The sequence below is a fragment of the Bos indicus x Bos taurus genome, chromosome 27 (genome assembly GCF_003369695.1).
Source record: "Bos indicus x Bos taurus breed Angus x Brahman F1 hybrid chromosome 27, Bos_hybrid_MaternalHap_v2.0, whole genome shotgun sequence".
NCBI lineage: Eukaryota > Metazoa > Chordata > Mammalia > Artiodactyla > Bovidae > Bos > Bos indicus x Bos taurus.
Window position 1 is genome coordinate 32,504,251 of NC_040102.1, and position 19,030 is coordinate 32,523,280.

Sequence of the window (19,030 nt, forward strand, 5' to 3'; positions counted from 1 at the left end):
GCTTCCCTGGTGGCCCAGTGGTTAAGAATCTGCCTTCCAGTGCATGGAACGTGGGTTCAATCCCTGGTCAGGGAACGAAGAGCCCACATGCCTCGGGGCAGCTAAGCCCAGAGGGCCACAACTGAGGGAAGCCCCCACACACCACAGCCAAGAGCCTGTGCATGCATGCTGAGTCCTTTCAGTCCTGTCTGACTCTTTGCATCCTCTGTGGACTGTGGCCCTCCTCTGTCCATGGGATCCTCCAGACAAGAACACTGGAGTGGGTTGCTGTGCCCTCCTCCAGGGGCTCTTCCTGACCCAGGGATCGAACCCATGTCTCCCGCATCTCCTGCGTGGACAGGTGGTTTCTTTGCCACTAGCGTCACCTGGGAAGCGCCCCGTTGAAGAGCCTGTACAGCCAAAATTTAAAAATTAAATTAAAATAAAATTAATTGAAAATAAATACATGCTAACAACATGACATAAAGTCTGACATTAACAAGCGAAGGGGAGCCATGAAGACTGCAAGGCGTTTGGAGCACTCTGGGGGGTCTGGGAGGACTCCCTTGTTCACTAAACCCCCCGGAAGGAGCAAGAAGGGGTCTTTCCAGGCCAGTGGGGCAGCCTGAACAAAGCCAAAGCCGGACTGTGCCAGGGGTACGGGGACGTCCTCCAGCCCATGCCAACCAGCTGCCATCTGCAAGGAACACGGACACCTATGGATGTAACCCTCAGGAAGTCAGTGCTGGGGGCCACCCGCAAGCCTCAGCTCGGGGCCCGGAGCTGAGACCCACCTCCCACGAGCTGGCCCACATCCCGGCATCACAGCCAGTCACCCCGGACTCTCCTGCTCCAGGGCCAGCTTCCTGGCTCCAATTACAGCCTTGGGGCCCGGAGCCCCCCACCAGGGGCTGGGGAGCCCCTCAGTGTGACCCTGACAGGTGGGTCTCCATTGACAGTGCCCTTTTCTTGAAACTCACCTGTCTCCCCCTGACCCCGCCCCCTTCTCCAGGGGTGTTGCAGGAGAGACTGCTCTTGGCAGCATCCTCCTTGGCACCCCCTTGCCCCTATAGCCATGGCCCTCCGCCACCGCCTCCCCAGGGCCATCCGTCCCCCCAGCACCACACACACTTGCCCCCTCTCCCTCCCACCTCCTGTTCCTCCCCCCCACCTTCCCCTCCATTTGTTTCAATGAACAGCCCCTTTTATCTATTCTGTAGGTACAAATGAAGCTGTCAAATTTGATCAGGCGCTTGATATGACAGGCTGTGGGAGTCAGGACCCCTGCAACAGAGTGTGCCTTGTCCGTCACAGCCCGCCCGACACTTTCCATAATGCCCAGACTGATGGGATTCTGAGTAGGGCCCAGCACATTTTCAACTCTATTTTGGGTGAAAACCCTTCTTGAAAGATCTTGAAAGGAGCTGGCAGTTCAGCCGCCCGGATGATTAATGAGGGTTGGCTCCGCTGGATGGATTTCTCCGGGTGCCAACGGCGTCCTCCCAACAGGCCAGAGGCTGGCCATCCACTTCCCCAAGCCCCGCCCCCTTCCCAGCAACACAGCCCCCCCAAAAAAAGCCTCTCCCCAAACCCTCCGACACACACGCCCCCACCACCACCTCACCTCCGCCCACACCCACTTCTAGCTCTCCAGGCCGTTTCCCCTTTCTCTGATACTGGAGCAGCCCCGCATATGGAAAAAGTTACAAGTCACACGGCACAGCCGTGAGGCCTGGGGCGGGGTGCGCAGGGCCTGCTGGGGAGCCCTGCGGGCCTGCAGGGTGCAGAGGGGATGAAGAGGGGGGATGAGGAGGCGGCGACCCAGGCTGTCCTTGAGCGCCGTGTCACACGCCCCCGTGGTCAGGGGTGGGCCTGTCCACTCTCCCCACCCCGAGGATCTCAGGAGCTCTGGGGATGGAAACCACGGGCATCCTACACCCCCAAGAGTGAAGCATCAGAGTCCTTATCTTTCTCTCATGTCAGTGTTTCTCAGATGGGACCCTGGGAACAAGACAACTCCCACTTGGGAAGGCATCTCCCATGTAGGGCAGAAAGATGAGCATCCTCGGTCTCAAGACACTACCTGTCAGATTGGGAAAGTAGCATTTATATATACACACATATTAATACCACCACATGTAAAATAGATAGCTGGTGGGAAGCTGGTGAGAAGTTGCAGTGTGGAAAAGGAAATGGCAACCCACTCCAGTATTCTCGCCTGGGAAATCCCATGGACAGAGGAGCCTGGTGGGCTACAGTCCATGGGGTCGCAAAAGCATCGGACATGACTTAGTCACTCAATAACAACAACAAAAACCTGTTGCATAGTGCAGGGAGCTCAGCTCAGGCTCTGTGATGACCTAGCAGGGTGGGGGGTGTGGGAAGGAGGCTCAAGAGAGAAGGGATTTACGTGTACTTATAGCTGATTCATGGGAGAAAGCAATGGCACCCCACTCCAGTAGTCTTGCCTGGAAAATCCCATGGGCGGAGGAGCCTGGTAGGCTACAGTCCATGGGGTTGCGAAGAGTTGGACACGACTGAGCGACTTCACTTTCACTTTTCACTTTCATGCCTTGGAGAAGGAAATGGCAACCCACTCCAGTGTTCTTGCCTGGAGAATCCCAGGGACGGGGGAGCCTGGTGGCCTGCCATCTCTGGGGTCGCACAGAGTCGGACACGACTGAGGCGACTTAGCAGCAGCAGCAGCAGCATAGCTGATTCATGCTGCAGTGCAGCAGAAACTAACACAACATTGTAAAGCAACCACACTCCAATCAAAACCAAATTTAAAAAATTGACACTACTGGCTGGTATTCCCCACCCCACGCCCACCAATCGTAGAGACAAAGTACAATCCCAGCACCCCCAGGGTGGTACCAGCCCTGGCTGAGGACCACCTTTGGAGTCAAGGGTCTCCTCCCCATCCCTCATGCCTTGAGGGCTTCACCCTCTGCCCTGCCTCCCTCAGCTCTCATACCCTCAAGCCCGCTCAGCAGGGAGACCCCTGGAAAGTGGGGAAAGAGGAAGTGGGTGCACTCCCACCGACCCCCAACACTAACACCCCCCTCCCGCTGCTCCCTCGGGCCAGCCCTGCTCTGAGCTGTTTTCTTCCCTCCTCTTCTCCTCTCCCATCTCCCCAGCACACTGTGGCTCGTCCACGAGTACGGCAAAAGAATGGTCCCCAAAACTTTTTGGGGTTTCCAAGCTCAGAAGCCATTAAGAACAGGCTGGTGGAGGGTGGTTGGGATCAGGAACGGGCTGTTTGGTTCTTTCTGGAACTTGCATAGCTGTCTTTTTCAAGCCAGGCTCCCAGGTCTGGGGACTCCATCTAAGGAGAAGTTGGTCTCTGAAACCAGGGCCATCTCCCAGTGTCTCTTATTGGAGAAGCTAAGCATCCTCCATGGGGCCAGATCATGAGCAGGGTGAGGGGGGTGGGGGGAAGGCCCCAAGAATGCCAAGTCATGCTTACCCTCTTCATGCCTCATTTCTTTATTAAAATATAGCTGATTTACAATGTGGTGTTAGTTTCAAGTATGGAGCAAACTGACTCAGTTATATATACATACTCCTTTTCAGATTCTTTTTCATTATAGGTTATTCAATTCAGTTCAGTTGCTCAGTCATGTCCGACTCTGCAACCCCATGGACTGCAGCACACCAGGCCTCCCTGTCCATCACAACTCCTGGAGTTTACCCAAACTCATGACAATTGAGACGGTGATGCCATCCAACCATCTCATCCTCTGTCGTCCCCTTCTGCTCCTGCCTTCAATCTTTCCCAGCACCAGGGTCTTTCCCAATGAGTCAGTTTTTCACATCAGGTGGCCAAAGTACTGGGGTTTCAGCTTCAGCATCAGTCCTTCCAAGATACTAAATATAGTTCCCCGTGCTATACAGTAGGGCCTTGTTGTTTAGCTATTTTATATCTGCTGCTGCTAAGTCACCAGTCGTGTCCGACTCTGTTCGACCCCATAGACGGAAGCCCACCAGGCTCCCCCGTCCCTGGGATTCTCCAGGCAAGAATACTGGAGTGGGTTGCCATTGCCTTCTCCAATGTGTGAAAGTGAAAAGTGAAAGGGAAGTCGCTCAGTCATGTCCGACTCTTAGCGACCCCATGGACTGCAGCCTACCAGGCTCCGCTGTCCATGGGATTTTCCAGGCAAGAGTACTGGAGTGGGGTGCCATCGCCTTCTCCGATTTTATATATAGTGGTGTGTATATGTTAATCCCAAATTTCTAACTTATCCTTCCTCCACTTCCCCTTAGTAACCATAAGTTTGTTTTCTACGTCTGCGAGTCCATTTCTATTTTGTAAATAAGTTGACTTGTATGTTGTTTTTTAGATGCCACATACGTGATGTCATGTGGTATCTGTCTTTCTCTGACTTACTTCACTTAGTATGATCACCTCCAGATCTACCCATGTTGCTGCAAATGGTGCTATTTCATTCATTTTCATGGCTGCTCACTTCCCATTTTCTGCTCTCTCTTTCCTTCTGAAAAAGACAGAGAAATCCCTCAGTTTCCCTACCCCTAGGCCACTGTGTGGAGAAGGAAATGGCAACCCACTCCAGTACTCTTGCCTGGAGAATCCCACGGACAGAAGAGCCTGGTGGGCTACAGTCCATGGGGTCACAGAGAGCCAGACACAAATGAAGTGACTTAACAGCAGCAGCAGCAGGCCACTGGGTAAATGCCCAACCAGCTCTGAGATCATCCAGCCACAAGACGGACCCAAGGCATTCAGTCCACATCACCTCCTGAGTACCCAAGTCACACCTGGCACAGGGCTGTACACTTGTGAGCAAAACGACACTCAGCGCCTGCCTTCATGGCGGTTACAGACTAATGCAGGGGAAAAACGAAACAGATCAATATATAATTACAAACTGAGGGGCTTCCTTCGTGGTCCAGTGGTTAAGAATCCACCTTGCAATGCAAGGGATACCGGTTCGATCTCTGGTCCTGGAGGATTCCACATGCCAGCGGCTCTAGGGCCCAGGCACCATGACTCCCGAAGCCTGCACACTCTAGAGTCTGCAACGAGAAGCCCCCGCAGGCAGAAGCCTGAGCACCACACCTAGAGAGTAGCCCCCCGCTCTCCACAACTAAAGAAAGCCAGAGTGCAGCGACAAAGACCCACTACAGCCAAACAAACAAAGCTCTGAAAAAACAATTGTAAACTGTGGTGGCAGCAACGACAAACTGTTTCGCGGTGCGTACAAAGAGCGGGTAACAAGGAGTCCTCGTTTAGAACAAGGTGGCCAGGGAGAGTCTCTGGGAACGTGACCTTGCGGCTGAGCCGTGAAGGCTGAGTGCAGTCAGGCAGGTGAGGCAGGGAGAGTGTCTCGGGCTCAGAAGTCCACACCCCATCAGCAGCCAGGTTTTCCCCTGCCGTGCAGACACTATCCCCTGTAGCTGTGCCCCCACGAAGGACAAAAATGCAGGCTGGGCCCTGGAAGAACCAGGAGGGGATGAATTGGGAGAAGAAGGGATGCTGGGACTAAGACACCAGACCAGTCAGCCCGCGCCCAGGGCCACCAGCCACAGGAGCGAGGCAGAGCTGGGAACCCACGCAAGCCAGAGGGAGACGGAGGTAGAACTGGCATTGCCAGGACCTCTCAGAGTCACGGGGACACCCCAGGACAGAGCTCCCAGAGCTGTGGCACGGATGGCTGCTGATAGAGACCAAAGTTCAGCTGATGATCACTCAAATCAACCTATAATTACATGGTTCTGGCCTGGAATGTAAAGCTTGAGAGGGAACTCAGCCGTCCCTCGTTCTGAAAGATATATTTTTGATGAAATAGGCAAGGGTGTGTTTCTTACTCCTGGAAACCCATGGGCCTTATCTACCTAAGGCCAAACCTTTAATCCAGCTTTCAAGTCCGCCACAAACTGACCCATACAGACCAGTCCATCCAGATGTTCCTTCTTTCCTTCCCCACGAGTTCAATGGTCCTTTGACCCCAGCCACTTGTCGGTTTCCCTCGCTCTGAACCCCTTAAGCCCCTTATTTTATCCTCTTTCTAGTTCTTCTCTATAAGAGGACACCTCATCACCCTCCATACGTGCTAAGTCGTGCTAAGTTACTTCAGTCATGTCCAACTCTTTGCAACTCCCACCAGGCTCCTCTGTCCATGGGATTCTCCAGGCAAGAATACTGTAGTGGGTTGCCATGCCCTCCTCCAGCGGATCTTCCTGACCCAGAGATCCAACCTGCGTGTCTTAGGTCTCCTGAATTGGCAGGTGGTTCTTTACCACTAGCACCACCTGGAAAGCCCTCTGCCAGCCCATAAATTCCTTAAAGGCAAGAAGGATCTTTTATTCATCTTGTGTTCCCTGCGTGCTTGGGACAGCTCCAGGTATGTGGTGGACAGTCAGTGAAAGTTTGCTGAATTCTATTTAATTGGAAAACAGCGAAAGGGTGTAGGTATTGGTAAGTATCTATGAACTGAAGTCCTTAGTTGGCTGAGAGAGGAGACCCAGGGGTGAAACTCAGAGGACGGACCACAGACAGAGCCACCAGGGAAGAGAGCAAGAAAGCACACCCTGCACTGATACCTGAAGTTTTTCCTTCTCGTCAGCACAGAGGTGGTCCTGGGGACAAGGCGGTCACCCTGGGGAATCCTGGTTGGAGTGGCAAACCCTCAAGGCAGGCAGAGGAGACCCACATGGGGACGAGGCCGTCGTTGACCTGCTTCTTCTACCACCTCGCCACAGTGGCTGAAATAGCCCCCACTCAACTCATTCCTTGGAGTTAAGGAACAAAATCCTGAAAAGATATCATTAGATGTGTTTGTGAAAGGGGTCCAGGGAGAAGGCGACATGTCTGAAGACATCAGTGCTCACCTGTTGGGGAGCAGCCCCACCTGGGTAGGCAGAGAGCGGGGGGCTGCTGGGAACGAGACGTCAGCTGGGAAAGCTCTGGAACCTGACCATTTTCCCAGATGCTTGTGTCCGAGGAGGAGCCAGCAGGCTCACAGCACACGCACCAAGAATGCAGAGGAAGAGACTCCCCAACAGAGAGCAAGCCTGGGGCCACACAGACTCTGTCTCTGAGCCCCATCTCACCCACTCACAGCCGCCACCCCAAGGGAGGGACCCGGGTCCGTGTTCAGCGCTGCTACCCCAGGGTCCAGCCCATACCTGGCTCATCCCAGGCACTCAGTGGATATTTCTGGAACAAACGAATGGGTAAGGCTGTAGAGAGGTGTTGAGATTAGACCCCAAGGAGAAACAGTCCTCGGTCTCAATTCTGCAAAGGGACCCAGAAGACCCGTGGAAATTCAGACCCATGTGGCTGAAAGTGATCCCCCAAATTCGTCAGGTTCCCCCCACCCATCTACCAGACACGGGTTCACACCTGAGGACGCACTTGACGAACTGACCCCACCAGCTTTTGGAACAGAACTGAGCTCCCTGCTGTCTTTCAGAATTTCTTCAGGGAGAAAAAGAATTTTCCTGGCCGTGGGGCTAAAATAGAAAAACAAGGCTACGTAAAACAGGCCTAAGAGGGAAAGGGTAGGCCAAAAACAATATGCTCCTCTCTCCCCTGTTTTTTTAGGACCTGGGCTCCTTTCCGCAGCTGGAGGAGGACAAGGAGGGGAAGGGGAGGGGGAAGAGGGGGAGAAGAGGGGCTCAGCCTAAGGACCCCCGCCCCCTCGCCAGGACAGGGGCCCTCACAGGCAGAGAGTCAAAGAAAAGTTTTCCGAGACTGATTACTGAGAGGGTAACTGGGTCCACGGAGCACATGTGAACAGACTCCTCGTTTCCAATTCAGGACTGTCAGATGGTGATTAATGACTAACAGCCACAGAGCAGCCTTGATTGCCAAGTGCCGTATTGTTAATGCTGACATTTAATGATGCCGGACACGACTCAGGCACAATTCCACACCATCATCCGCAAATAGCGCCCGACGGACTTAATTGGTTAAGTGCTTGTGAGTGAGTGTGTGTGTGTATGTGTGTGTGCGTGTGTATGAAAATGAGAGGGAGGTATAAAAGGCAGAAGAAAGAGGTGAGACGTCTATTGTGAATTCGCCCTACACTCACGTATGTTTTCCTAGGCGTCACCAAGTTGTCGCAGGAGTCAGAGTCCAAACGACTGTATCTGCAGACCCACAACATCACCTCAGCCCTGACCACGGAAAGGTCTCGAATACAGCAAGGCGCCCCCAGCCCGACTTCCCCACCGGCCCCTCCTGACCCCTGCTGTGGTCACCGCCACCACCATCACCGTCTCTCAGGGACAGCTGGGAACGGGCGTGTTTGTGCAGTTAAAACACAGGAAAACGCGTTGAAAGAAGAAGCTGTCTGGAAGTGGGCCTGGATCCAGGGCTCCTGAGAAGCCACTTTTTCACTGGACTCAGATCAATGGTCCCTTGGCCGCCTGGCTGGGCCGGCCCAGCTCTGCCAAGAGGGAGCTCTTACCCCCATTCCGGAACTCAGCCCTCTCTTAGGAGAGGAACACACTCCATCCAATTGTTCTAGAAACAGAGTCCTGGGCAACAGGGACAGAGAGATGGCGCCCACCAAGGATTCTTGGGGCCACTGAGCAAGGTGACAAAGGGCACAGGAGAGAAGTTCCAGGCTCCAAGAGGGCAGATCAAGTCAGGGCTTCGTTACTCATGGAATCCTGGCTCCACCGAGACAGAGGAAGGGAGGGGGAGACCCAGGTAGCTGCAGTCGAGTTGGGGAAATAACAAGTATAGGACAACTGTGGCCCACGGATGCTGAAGCCAAAGGAGCAGCGCAGATGCTCAGGGCCACCAGCCTTCAGAGGAGAGGTCGGTTCAGAGGAAGGGCTGGAAATGTCTAGAAAAGGCGGAGAATATGCAAAGTACTCGTACTCTGAAAGATGGCAGCCCTCAGGTAGAAAGAGCTGGGAAGCCCGTTCTCCAGGAGAGGGTTTTAAAAAGTTGGACTCACATGGATTCCCTTTGAAAGGCTTGCTCCTCAGAATGTGGGCCCTGGGACTGCCCTGGTGGTCCAGTGGTTAAGATTCCACCTTCCACTCAGGGACTGCAGGTTCGATTCCTGGTCGGGAAGCTACGATCCCATGTGCCTCGGGGCCAGAAAACCCAAACATAGAGTATGTGCCTAGTAGTGGGATTGCAGAAGACACATGTATCCCAGTGTTCCTTGTAGCACTGTTTACAATAACAAGGACACAGAAGCAGCCTAGATGTCCATCATGACCGATGAATGGATAAAGAAGCTGTGGTACGTGTATGCAATGGAATATTACTCAGCCATAAAAAGGAATGCATTTGGGTCAGTTCTAATGAGGTGGATGAACCTAGAGCGTATTAGAGTGAAGTAAGTCGGAAAGAGGATAATAAAGATTTTTTGTATATTAATTAAACATTATTTATTAACTAATAAGTATTAATTAATACATTAATTGTATATTAATGTATACATATGGAATCTAGAAAGACAGTATTGATTAAACTATTTTCAGGGCAGCAGCAACAACTCCCCTGGCAGGGCTGTTCACAGGGCTACTCATCGTAAAAAACCCAGATTCCCACCTCACCCTCGTCTCACCCGCCGCGGCCCAGTGAACCACGGCCAGAACACTGCAGAGAATCACCAGCATAAGTCCTGCTGCTTTTTTTCCATTTGAAGCAGGGACCTGAAATGGACAGCCAGACAGACTCGGTTTTCAGGCTATGCTACAATGGGAAGGTCCCAGCTGGATGGCTTTGCAAGGCTCACCCCCATCTGATCCCCGCTGTGAGCTGAAGTGTGTGGGTCACAGGAGTAGGTGAATCTCTCCCTTGGGTGTCCCTGGTCTGGGGTCTTTGTTCCAGCTCAGTGGTTGGGACCGAAACACCCCAGCTGAAAAATCCCATGTATCACTGAGGCCTGTGCCGTGTCATTACCGCCTGGCTGGCCTTCGTTCCGTCTGGCACTCCTGACCTCTCCAACCACCTCCTCAGCTGTGGAAGGGTCAGCCTCAGCAAATAATAATCAAGAGCTAATGTTCTTGTGACTCTGAACCGAGGGGTCCCCCTGCTGTGAACCCCTTCCCCTTCCACATCCCTCAGATGAACCAGTACATCTTCCCCGCCTGGACCCCTCCTCTGTGAAATGACAAACCGTTATGCACTTTTCTCCCTAGCTGCCTGTTCTTTCTCCTTCTGCCAAATCAAGCTTTTCTCCCAGCTTCATCAAGCTTCCTCTCATTCTGAACTTTAGGAAAGGCTGAGAGTCCAGAGACCTGGTTCCAGCCCCTCCTGCTGCCTGGGTGACCAAGGGTGACTCATTCCACATCCCTGGGCCTCGGGTTTCCCGCTCCCAGAGGGAGAGGTCTGGGTGAGATGGGTTCTTAGCAGGGTTCTTTCCAGCTGGGACACCGTGATCTTGTTTCAGAGGATCATTACGGGGATAACGAACACCGTGTTATTGAGGGATTTACAATGATACACGCACATTTGGCAATAAGGAGTCTCCTTCCTGGAATCGCCCACCAGCGTGTCTTTGTAAATGTCCTTATTGCGTGCATGGTTCCTGGTTTCCTTGGCAGATTGGGAGCAACACAAGGACAAAGTTGACGGTTTCTATTTCTTTGGTATCCTTTCTTGGTGACTAATACTCAGAGAAACCACTCAACAATGTTGCTGACTGGATGACAGACTGATTACCCCCCTGGCTGCATGTTCATTTAAATGGACTTGTAAGAAACTGAACAGAAAATGGTCACCTTGGCTTCTCGTTGGTGGGTGGGAGGGGAGGGCAGGGAAGGCGGGGTGGAGGTAAAGAACTTCTTTTAAATATGCAGGTCTCACTTCTCTTTAAGGGGGAAAAAAAAAAGACGTTGCCCCGTTGAAACTAGCTGGATTTGGAAATTCAAATGGAATTTTTAATACTGCCTTGCAAATGAGCACATACCAGCATGCCCAAGGCTTAATTCCATTCCCCAAGTGCTCACTGAGTGTACTGCGCGCTGAGTGCCAAGCCCCTGCTCAGTAAAAGGGGGGAGTGCAGAGGAAGAAATACTGTAACAGAATTTTTTTAAAACAGTTTTAACAGGGCTTAGACATCAAAATACTGTCCCACTCAAAATGGATACTTTGGAATGACATACATTTTATTCTATTCTCTTACCTTGCTTGAAATGCCATGAACCTCTTTTAAAATCATCTTTAAAGCCCATCACATACCTTACGGGCAATAACAAAGTTGTGTGTGTTGATTAGGGGAGACAAATGTCTGTTTTGTGGATAGAGGCGCTGCGCTGTGCAGCATGTGGGATCTTAGTTCCCAACCAGGAATCGAACCTGTGCCCCCTGCAGGGGAAGCTCAGTCTTAACACTGGACTGCCAGGCAATTCCAAGGGAGAGAACTGTCTCTTAAAGCCAAGCTGGATGGTCAGGCTTATTCAGTTTGGTCAAGAATATAAATAACGTTGTTGTGAGAGTCTCTCAGCTGTGTCCAACTCTTTATGATCCTGTGGATTGGAGCCCACCAGGCTCTTCCGTCCACAGGATTCTCCAGGCAAGAATACTGGAGTGGGTTCCCATGCCCTTCTCCAGGGGATTTTCCCAACCCAGGGATCGAACCCAGGTCTCCTGCACTGCAGGCGGATTCTTTACCGTTTGAGCTACCCTGGAAGCCCAGTCGAAATAGTGGGCATCTTCTAATGATGCTCTTCTTCACACATACGATAATGCACAGCCTTCCCATGTGAATGCTTTGAAGGTCCTCTTTCACTCACTTGCGTGGGCTCAGCCAAGCCTGGAAACACTGATCTCATGATGGACTTCCTGGCTTATACCTTTGCCGACGCTCTATTCCCAACCCCCATTGTCTATTTCAATCCAGCAGCCCAAGACGGCTTTTAAAAACACCACTCAGATCATGTCACTCATCTGCCTGAAACCCACAAGGGCCAAAGCCCACAGGGTGGCTTCTGAGACCCAACATGGTCCAGATCTCTATTGTCTCTCTGGCCTCCTCTCCCATCACTGCCTCCTCCAACGCTGGGCCTCATCCATATGGCCTCTGTGCTTCTCCTCAAGAGGCCAGGCCTGCTGCAACACAGAAATCTTTTTGCTGTCTAGGGCTCTTTTTCTCCCTGAGATCCACTTGGACACGCCCCTCATTTCCTTCAAGTCTTTGGTCAGTAGTTACCTTCTCAATGAGGCTTTGTCAGACCTTGCACTTAACACCTTTCATTTAATAACTTGACACACAAACACACACATGCACACATTCACCTGCTCGCTCCTGATTCCTCTTACCCTGTTCTTTTCCTTTGTTCCCTGGTACTTATACTTTTCACGAGACTATGTAATTTACCTATATATATTATTTATAGTGTTTATTGTTATCTGTATCACCCCTGCCTAGAATCTCGGCTCAAAAGAGGTAGATCTTCTGTTTGGGATTAGTTGAATCCCAAAAGCCTAGAACTGGCACTTAATATGTAATATGTTGAACTGAACTGAAGTCCCAACTTAAATATGGTCCAGTTTCCTGTTGCTCACAGATCTGTTGGAGGGGGCTAGAGACACACACATGAAACTGACAAAACGTCCTTTTTCTTCTTAGCACTTGGCACCGAGCTCCTCTCTTCCTCTGCTGCTGCCCAGGCCCCCGTCAGCCCACACCTTGGGTTGTGGAAACCTGAGACCCCCCATCGGCCTCCAGGTGCTCAATGACTTACACGGCAGACAAAATCTACATCAAGAGACATATACCATCACAAGCCAATGCGGCAGTATCTGAAGCCGTCTTGGGCCCATCACCTGTCACCTTGTGCCGTGACCTATGGTGGTAGGTCACAATCACATCAAATCTTACGAAAAGGAAAAGGTCAGCCTGCCAGGAGTGAAGAAAGCTTTGGGCAAGTATGGCCCTGCTAGTGCGGAAGACACCACAGACAGCAGAGCTACAGATAGTAAAGATGGTGATGACAGTGATCTCTTTGGGTCTGATGAAGAAGGGGAAAGCGAAGAAGCCAGGAGGCTAAGAGAAGAATGCCTTGCATAACACGAGTCAAAGAAAGCCAAGATCCCTTGTTGCCAAGCCTTCCCTCTTACTAGACGTGAGACCTCGGAGTGATGACACGGACACGGCAAAACTAGAGGAGTGCGTCAGAAGCATGCACGCAGATGGCCTGGTCTGAGGCTCTTCGAAACTAGTTCTGGTGGGGTATGGAATTTAAAAAACTTCAAATACAGTGTGCAGTTGAAGACGACAAAGTTGGAAGAGATATACTGGGGGAGTAGATCCCTGCTTTTGACAAGTATGGGCTGTCTATGGACGTGGCTGCGTCCAACACGATCTAAAATCCATCGTGGATCAGTGCCCTTAAATAAAAGCCTGAAAGACAGTAAAGGAAGAAAGAGAAAATGACCAGACAGTACAAAACAACTCCCGATGAAGTGGAATCCACTGTGACGCTCCAGGAAGCCTGGTGGGGATGATTGCAAGGCTGAAGGAGGGGGAAGGGCTGAACTTTCTATCTAGTCAAGCAAATCTTCTCCTTGTCCCCAGCACGTGCCCAGATCATTTCAGCCTCTACTCATTCGCTCATGTCATCCCTTTGCCTGAAGTCCTCTATCCTGCTTGCCTCCTTCCCCAAACCCCAACACCCACGGGCGCTCAGTTCAGCCCCTTCCTCTACACAAATTTCTGTGGCTGCTCCAGCCCTCCCTGACTTCTCCCTCCTCTGAGCTCTGACTGCACCTACTTCTTGTATTAGACCATTTATCTTCACATAGAAACATTATGTGCGACTGACGTGTATTATTTCCCCAGCTTAGGACCACATCTTTTGCTGCTTTCCTCTCTCGAATAAGACTGTGCTTCACAGTAGAAGCAGCTGACTTGAGTGGCACAGCTGGCTGGTCAGCAGGCAGACAGAAAAGAGGAGGGTGTTCCAGGCAGAGGAAACTCAAAAGCAAAGACCTCACGGTGGGAATTGACATGATGAGTGTAAAGCTGTTACACCCACAGTTCTCAGCCCAACTGGAGATTTTAATCACCTGAAGGTATTTCCATGGGGGCACCCCATCCCAGACCAATGTTATCAATAAGAATATCAGAGAGGACTTCCCTGGTGGTGCAGTGGTTAAGAATCCACCTGCCAATGCAGGGGACACGGGTTTGATCCCTGGTCTGGGAAGAACCCACATGCCGCGGGGCAACTAAGCCCGTGTGCACAGCAATGACTGAGCCCACATGCCACAGCTACTGAAGTCTCAGCACTGAGAGCCTCTGCTCTACAGCAAGAGAAGCCACCGCAATGAGAAGCCCTCACACCACAGCGAAGAGCAGCCCCACCTGTCACAACCAGAGAAAGCCTGCAAGCGGCAACAAAGAGGACGCAGTGCAGCCAAAAACAAACAGGCAAAAAAAGTTTAATGTCACTTGTTTAGGGGGAAAAAAGTATCAGGCAATGTGGCTTAGGCATCACTACTTTTTAAAGGCTCCCCAGTGATTCTAATATGTTCAGTTCAGTTCAGTCGCTCAGTCATGTCCGACTATTTGTGACCCCATGAATCGCAGCACGCCAGGCCTCCCTGTCCATCACCATCTCCCGGAGTTCACTCAAACCCACGTCCATCAAGTCAGTGATGCCATCCAGCCATCTCATCCTCTGTCGTCCCCTTCTCCTCCTGCCCCCAATCCCTCCCAGCAGCAGAGTCTTTTCCAATGAGTCAACTCTTCACATGAGGTGGCCAAAGTAATGGAGTTTAGGTAGAATTAAAAACAACCATATTATTAGGGGGAAAAAAAGAAGGAAATAAAAGAAAGAGGAATGTAAAGAAAATTATGAAACAGACCTTAAAAACTGATCTTTTCCACTTTGTTCCATTTGGTAGTAGGCCATGGGAATTCATCTCTGTCACAGTAGTCTGGATGGATCAGCTGGGGACAGACGCTGCTATTCTCTGCTGTGGGCAGCACAGACGGTACCAGCTAACTGTGGGCCAGGCCAGGTCAATCTTTGCCCATGGGAGTCTGAAAAGTATGAGGAAACTAGAGGATCAATTCAGATCACTTGCAATCTTATGTTATAATTTCTCCCCATCCTGGGTTTTAGCATTCAGTTTCCTCTCTCTCCTGCCTGCCCATCCTAACAGCCAAAAGAAGTATTCAAAAAGTCAAGCTATCATTTCAGAAAGTCCTAGCTAATTCTTCACACCCTTCTCCTGTTGTTGTTCCATTGCCAAGTCACTGGGGGGCGGGCGCGGGGCAGGGGCGGGGCAGGGACTCTTTGCCACCCCCTGGACTACAGCCCACCAGGCTCCTCTGCCCATGGGACTTCCCAAGCAAGAATATCAGCGTGGGTGGCCATTTCCTGCTCCAGAGGATCTTCCCCACCAAGGGATCGAACCTGCGTCTCCTGCTTGGCAGGGGGAATTCATTACCACTGAGCTACCAGGGAAGCCCTCCTCTTCCTCTAGGTCCTTTGAAATGGAGTCAAAGTTGCACCGCCTGGCTCTAAAATGTCACGTGGCTCAAGCGTATTGAGGAGCAGGCCAGGAACTTTGCAGAGCTGGCGAGTCCTCACCTGGCCTGGCCCGTCACCTATCCCACCCAACTGGTCACTCCCGGTCCACTCCGCCGACCAGGCGACTCAGCTGCAATTCCCGCAAGCTGCCTTCAGGGGGCGCCGGGACAGACCCGCCCGGTCCTCCCACGCACAAACCATCACTGTCAACCAAGTCGCCTGTCGCCAAATGCCACGGTTCAGGACGAGGCTTGACCATACATGTGACTCTGGGAAAGGACACGGGGCTAACATTTAGAGCAGGGCGTAAAGGATTGAGATGAAAGCTTTTCCCGAGCGGAGATCTGCCTGGGGCGGGGGGAGGGGTGGATCGGAGGGTAAGGGGTGGGAAGACTAGAAAAGGAAGAGAAGGGGAAATAATGTTGGCACCTGGTGGCTGCAGGAGGGAGAGAAGGGGGGGGGGGTGCCAGGGAGAGCGAGGGGGTGTGGAAAGACGAGGCTGGAGCGCTGATGACAAGCTTTCCCCAACCCCACGCTCCTGCTGGCCAAGTTCCAGCCTGGATCCCAGGGGGCCGACCTGGGAGGGGTGGGGGGCGCCTCCCTACACCTCCTCGCTTCCTGGTCCCCGGGCAGGAATCTGCTCTGGCCGACCTGTGGCCTGTCCACGCGGAACCCGGCCCCTGGAAAAGTGGAGGGGGATGGACCAGCCCCCAGCAGCGAACCCCATATATACCGAGAGGTAACCTGAAACCCCAGAGCTGGGCCAGGGTGGGAGGAGGATGGAGGGGGGGCGGGATGAGGTTTTTCCACTTCCATTCGCAACTGTCAGGCGGGTGATTAATGACCAACAGGTTTGGAATCGCCTTTATTGCCAGATCAGTATTGTTGCCCGTGACAGCTAATGAGGTTGGACAGGCTTCTCCACACTGAGCTTTATGGGGCCCGGCTCCCTCCCCTGCAGAGCTCACAAGCCCTGCCAGCTTTTGTGCTCTGGAATGTTCCAGCCCCACCACCCCCACTTCATTCTTCCAACACCACCTCCCCCCCACCTACCCCCTGCAAGTGTCCTGGAACCACCATCTCACCCAGAATCTGCCCCAGCCACAAAATGGGTACCAGGGGGTTCCCATCCCAGCCTGATCAGAGAGACCCAGCTGTTACACCCACCCCACTCCACCCCAGGAGCCCTCTCCCCACCCCTGCTGGAGCTGGAGCCCTGGGTGCTGGGGGAACTCAAGAAAGAAAGGAAGGGAAAGGAACAAAAGCAAACCTTTACTGAGCCGGGGAGATCCCCTGGAGGAGGGCATGGCAACCCACTCCAGTATTCTTGCCTGGAGAATCCCACGGACAGAGGAGCCTGGCAGGCTGCAGTCCACAGGGTCGCAAACGGTCGGACAGGACTGAGCGACTAAGTGCAGCACCACAGGGCCCTTAGGTTGGAGACAAAAAGAGGCTTCTATACGCCTGCTATACAGACAGTCTGACCAGCGACCTTCACAAGGCATTCCCTGGACAGCTGTAAAACCCAAGAAGGGTGTTACATACTTAGCACTTGAGTCCAACAAATGTGCTGGGTGAGTCCAGCAAATGTGTTGGGGTGAGGATGGAGGAGTTAGAGAACTTAGGAAGTTTAATAACAGTTACTAATGATTTTTAGCCAACCACCATAAGCCTAGATACACAAAGCCTGTTTCGGTGCAGAAAGCAGCTTGGTCTGAGGTCCCCAGATCAGGAAATACTGGCTTTGTTTTCTGCTCTCCTTCAAATAATCTTTACCTTTGTGCTGGTTCACATCTTGATACGGTTAAGCACGTGTTTGCCTGGGGTTTAATATTTGAAGGAGTTGGAGCAATGTAATAAGCAAACAGCTTAAAAGGCCCAGAAAGACCCCCTCAGCTTAAAAATCTATTACTTTTCAATGTGATATAAATGTATTTTGCTTCTGCTCAGAGCAATTTCCGAGTTTACTCTTATTAAACCAGGAGACGGCTTAGCAGAGTTCCTGATTTATGAAACACATACTAGATTCATTAAAACCTTAAAAGATTTAATACATTTTATCAGGACATTAAATCTGGGCAGGCTTTTTAAATCAAATACCTGCCATATTTCATCCCCCACACCCTGCGCACTTACTCAAGAACACTAAAATGTGAACTGACAAACATCATGGGTGTTTCAGGCCTGACTTCTAAGTGGCATTAAAGTCCTCCCCTCCAAGATTTACAGCCCAGCCTCTCCCCATGTCTCATCTTCTGAAGAACAAGTGATCTCCCTCTTTGGAATTCATTTCAGTAAGATGAGCTGAGATCTACATTCCAAGCATATACACCAGTAGTTCTGTGGGCTTCCCTGGTGGCTCAGTGGTAAAGAATCCGCATGCCAATGCAAGAGACACGGGTTCGATTCCTGGGTGGGGAAGATCCCCTAGAGAAGGAAATGGCACCCCACTCCAGTATTCTTGCCTGGGAAATCCCATGGACAGAGAAGCCTGGTCGGCTACGGTCCGTGGGTCTCAAAAGAGTCAGACACAACTTAGTGACTGAACACATGGATAAATATATGCAGAACAAATGCTATACAGTCTTTTTAAAAATTCCTAATATTATTATGGATTCAAAGATTCAAATGAAGGCGCACCCCAGGCAAACCAAGCCAAGCCACACTTCAGGCCATCAGGCCTCCAGCATAGTTTCCCAGGTGGCTGACTCCTTTCTCAGCATTCCATCACTCCCAAAGCACTGTGGACATTGATCAAGCCGCCTCTCTGAAGACATCCTCCCCTTTGCCCTTTGTTTTTCCAGGAGTGAAATTAAAAGGCTGGATTAAAATCACAGGCAACAGTATATATGTCCATCAACAGCTGAGTGGCTAAAACAAACTGCTGTACAACTGTGCTGTGGAATATTATACAGCAATGAAAAGGGAATGACCTCTTGATCTAGTTAACAACCTAGATGACTCTCCAAGTAATTATTCTGGGTTTAAAAAAAAAAGCTAGACATCCCCCTCCCTCCAAAAGGAGTACATACAGCACGATTCCATACATACATAATTCTACAAACTAAGCTAGAATAACAAGGAGATGAGTTGGCTTGGGAATCAGGGGTCATGGAGAGGGCTGGGAGAGAAAGATTGCACAGGGCATGAGGAAACTGAGGGTGTGATGCATGCGTTCATTATCTTAACTGTCGTCATGGTTTTGCAAGTATGTATGGATGTCAGAACATCAAACTACATGTTTTATGTGCATTTTATTGTATGTCAATTATACCTCAATAACGCTGTAAAAACACAGTCACAAAATGATCTCTAGGGGACTTCCAACTCAATTTTGTTTTCGTGATTTCTCTTTGATCCTTTTACAGAACTCCCTTGAAGAAATGTCATTAGCCCCAAGCAAATATCCTTTTGTTGTCCCAAGACACCAGCCCTAGGTTTGCCAGCTGGAAAAGTTCTGAGTAGCCCTCTTAATAACTAAGGTTGCAGTTCTTCACTCCTTTTCCCCAACCAAAATCTTACTGGGATCAAATGTCCTAAAAGATGACCTCTATTCTCTGTTTAGAGCATTAGCTAA

The 19,030-nt window shown here is 51.2% G+C and overlaps 1 long non-coding RNA gene and 1 pseudogene across 1 annotated transcript; one reads left to right on the forward strand and one right to left on the reverse strand.

The window, feature by feature from the left end:
- Window positions 1-6,807: 6,807 nt before the first annotated feature.
- On the forward strand, window positions 6,808-13,725 carry LOC113884946 (annotated as a pseudogene).
- Window positions 13,726-14,783: 1,058 nt separating this feature from the next.
- On the reverse strand, window positions 14,784-16,765 carry LOC113885051. Its single transcript, XR_003509117.1, has 2 exons — window positions 16,724-16,765; window positions 14,784-14,960 (listed from the first exon to the last, which is right to left on the reverse strand). It is a non-coding gene; the product is annotated as an uncharacterized LOC113885051 (long non-coding RNA).
- Between the last annotated feature and the right edge of the window lie 2,265 nt (window positions 16,766-19,030).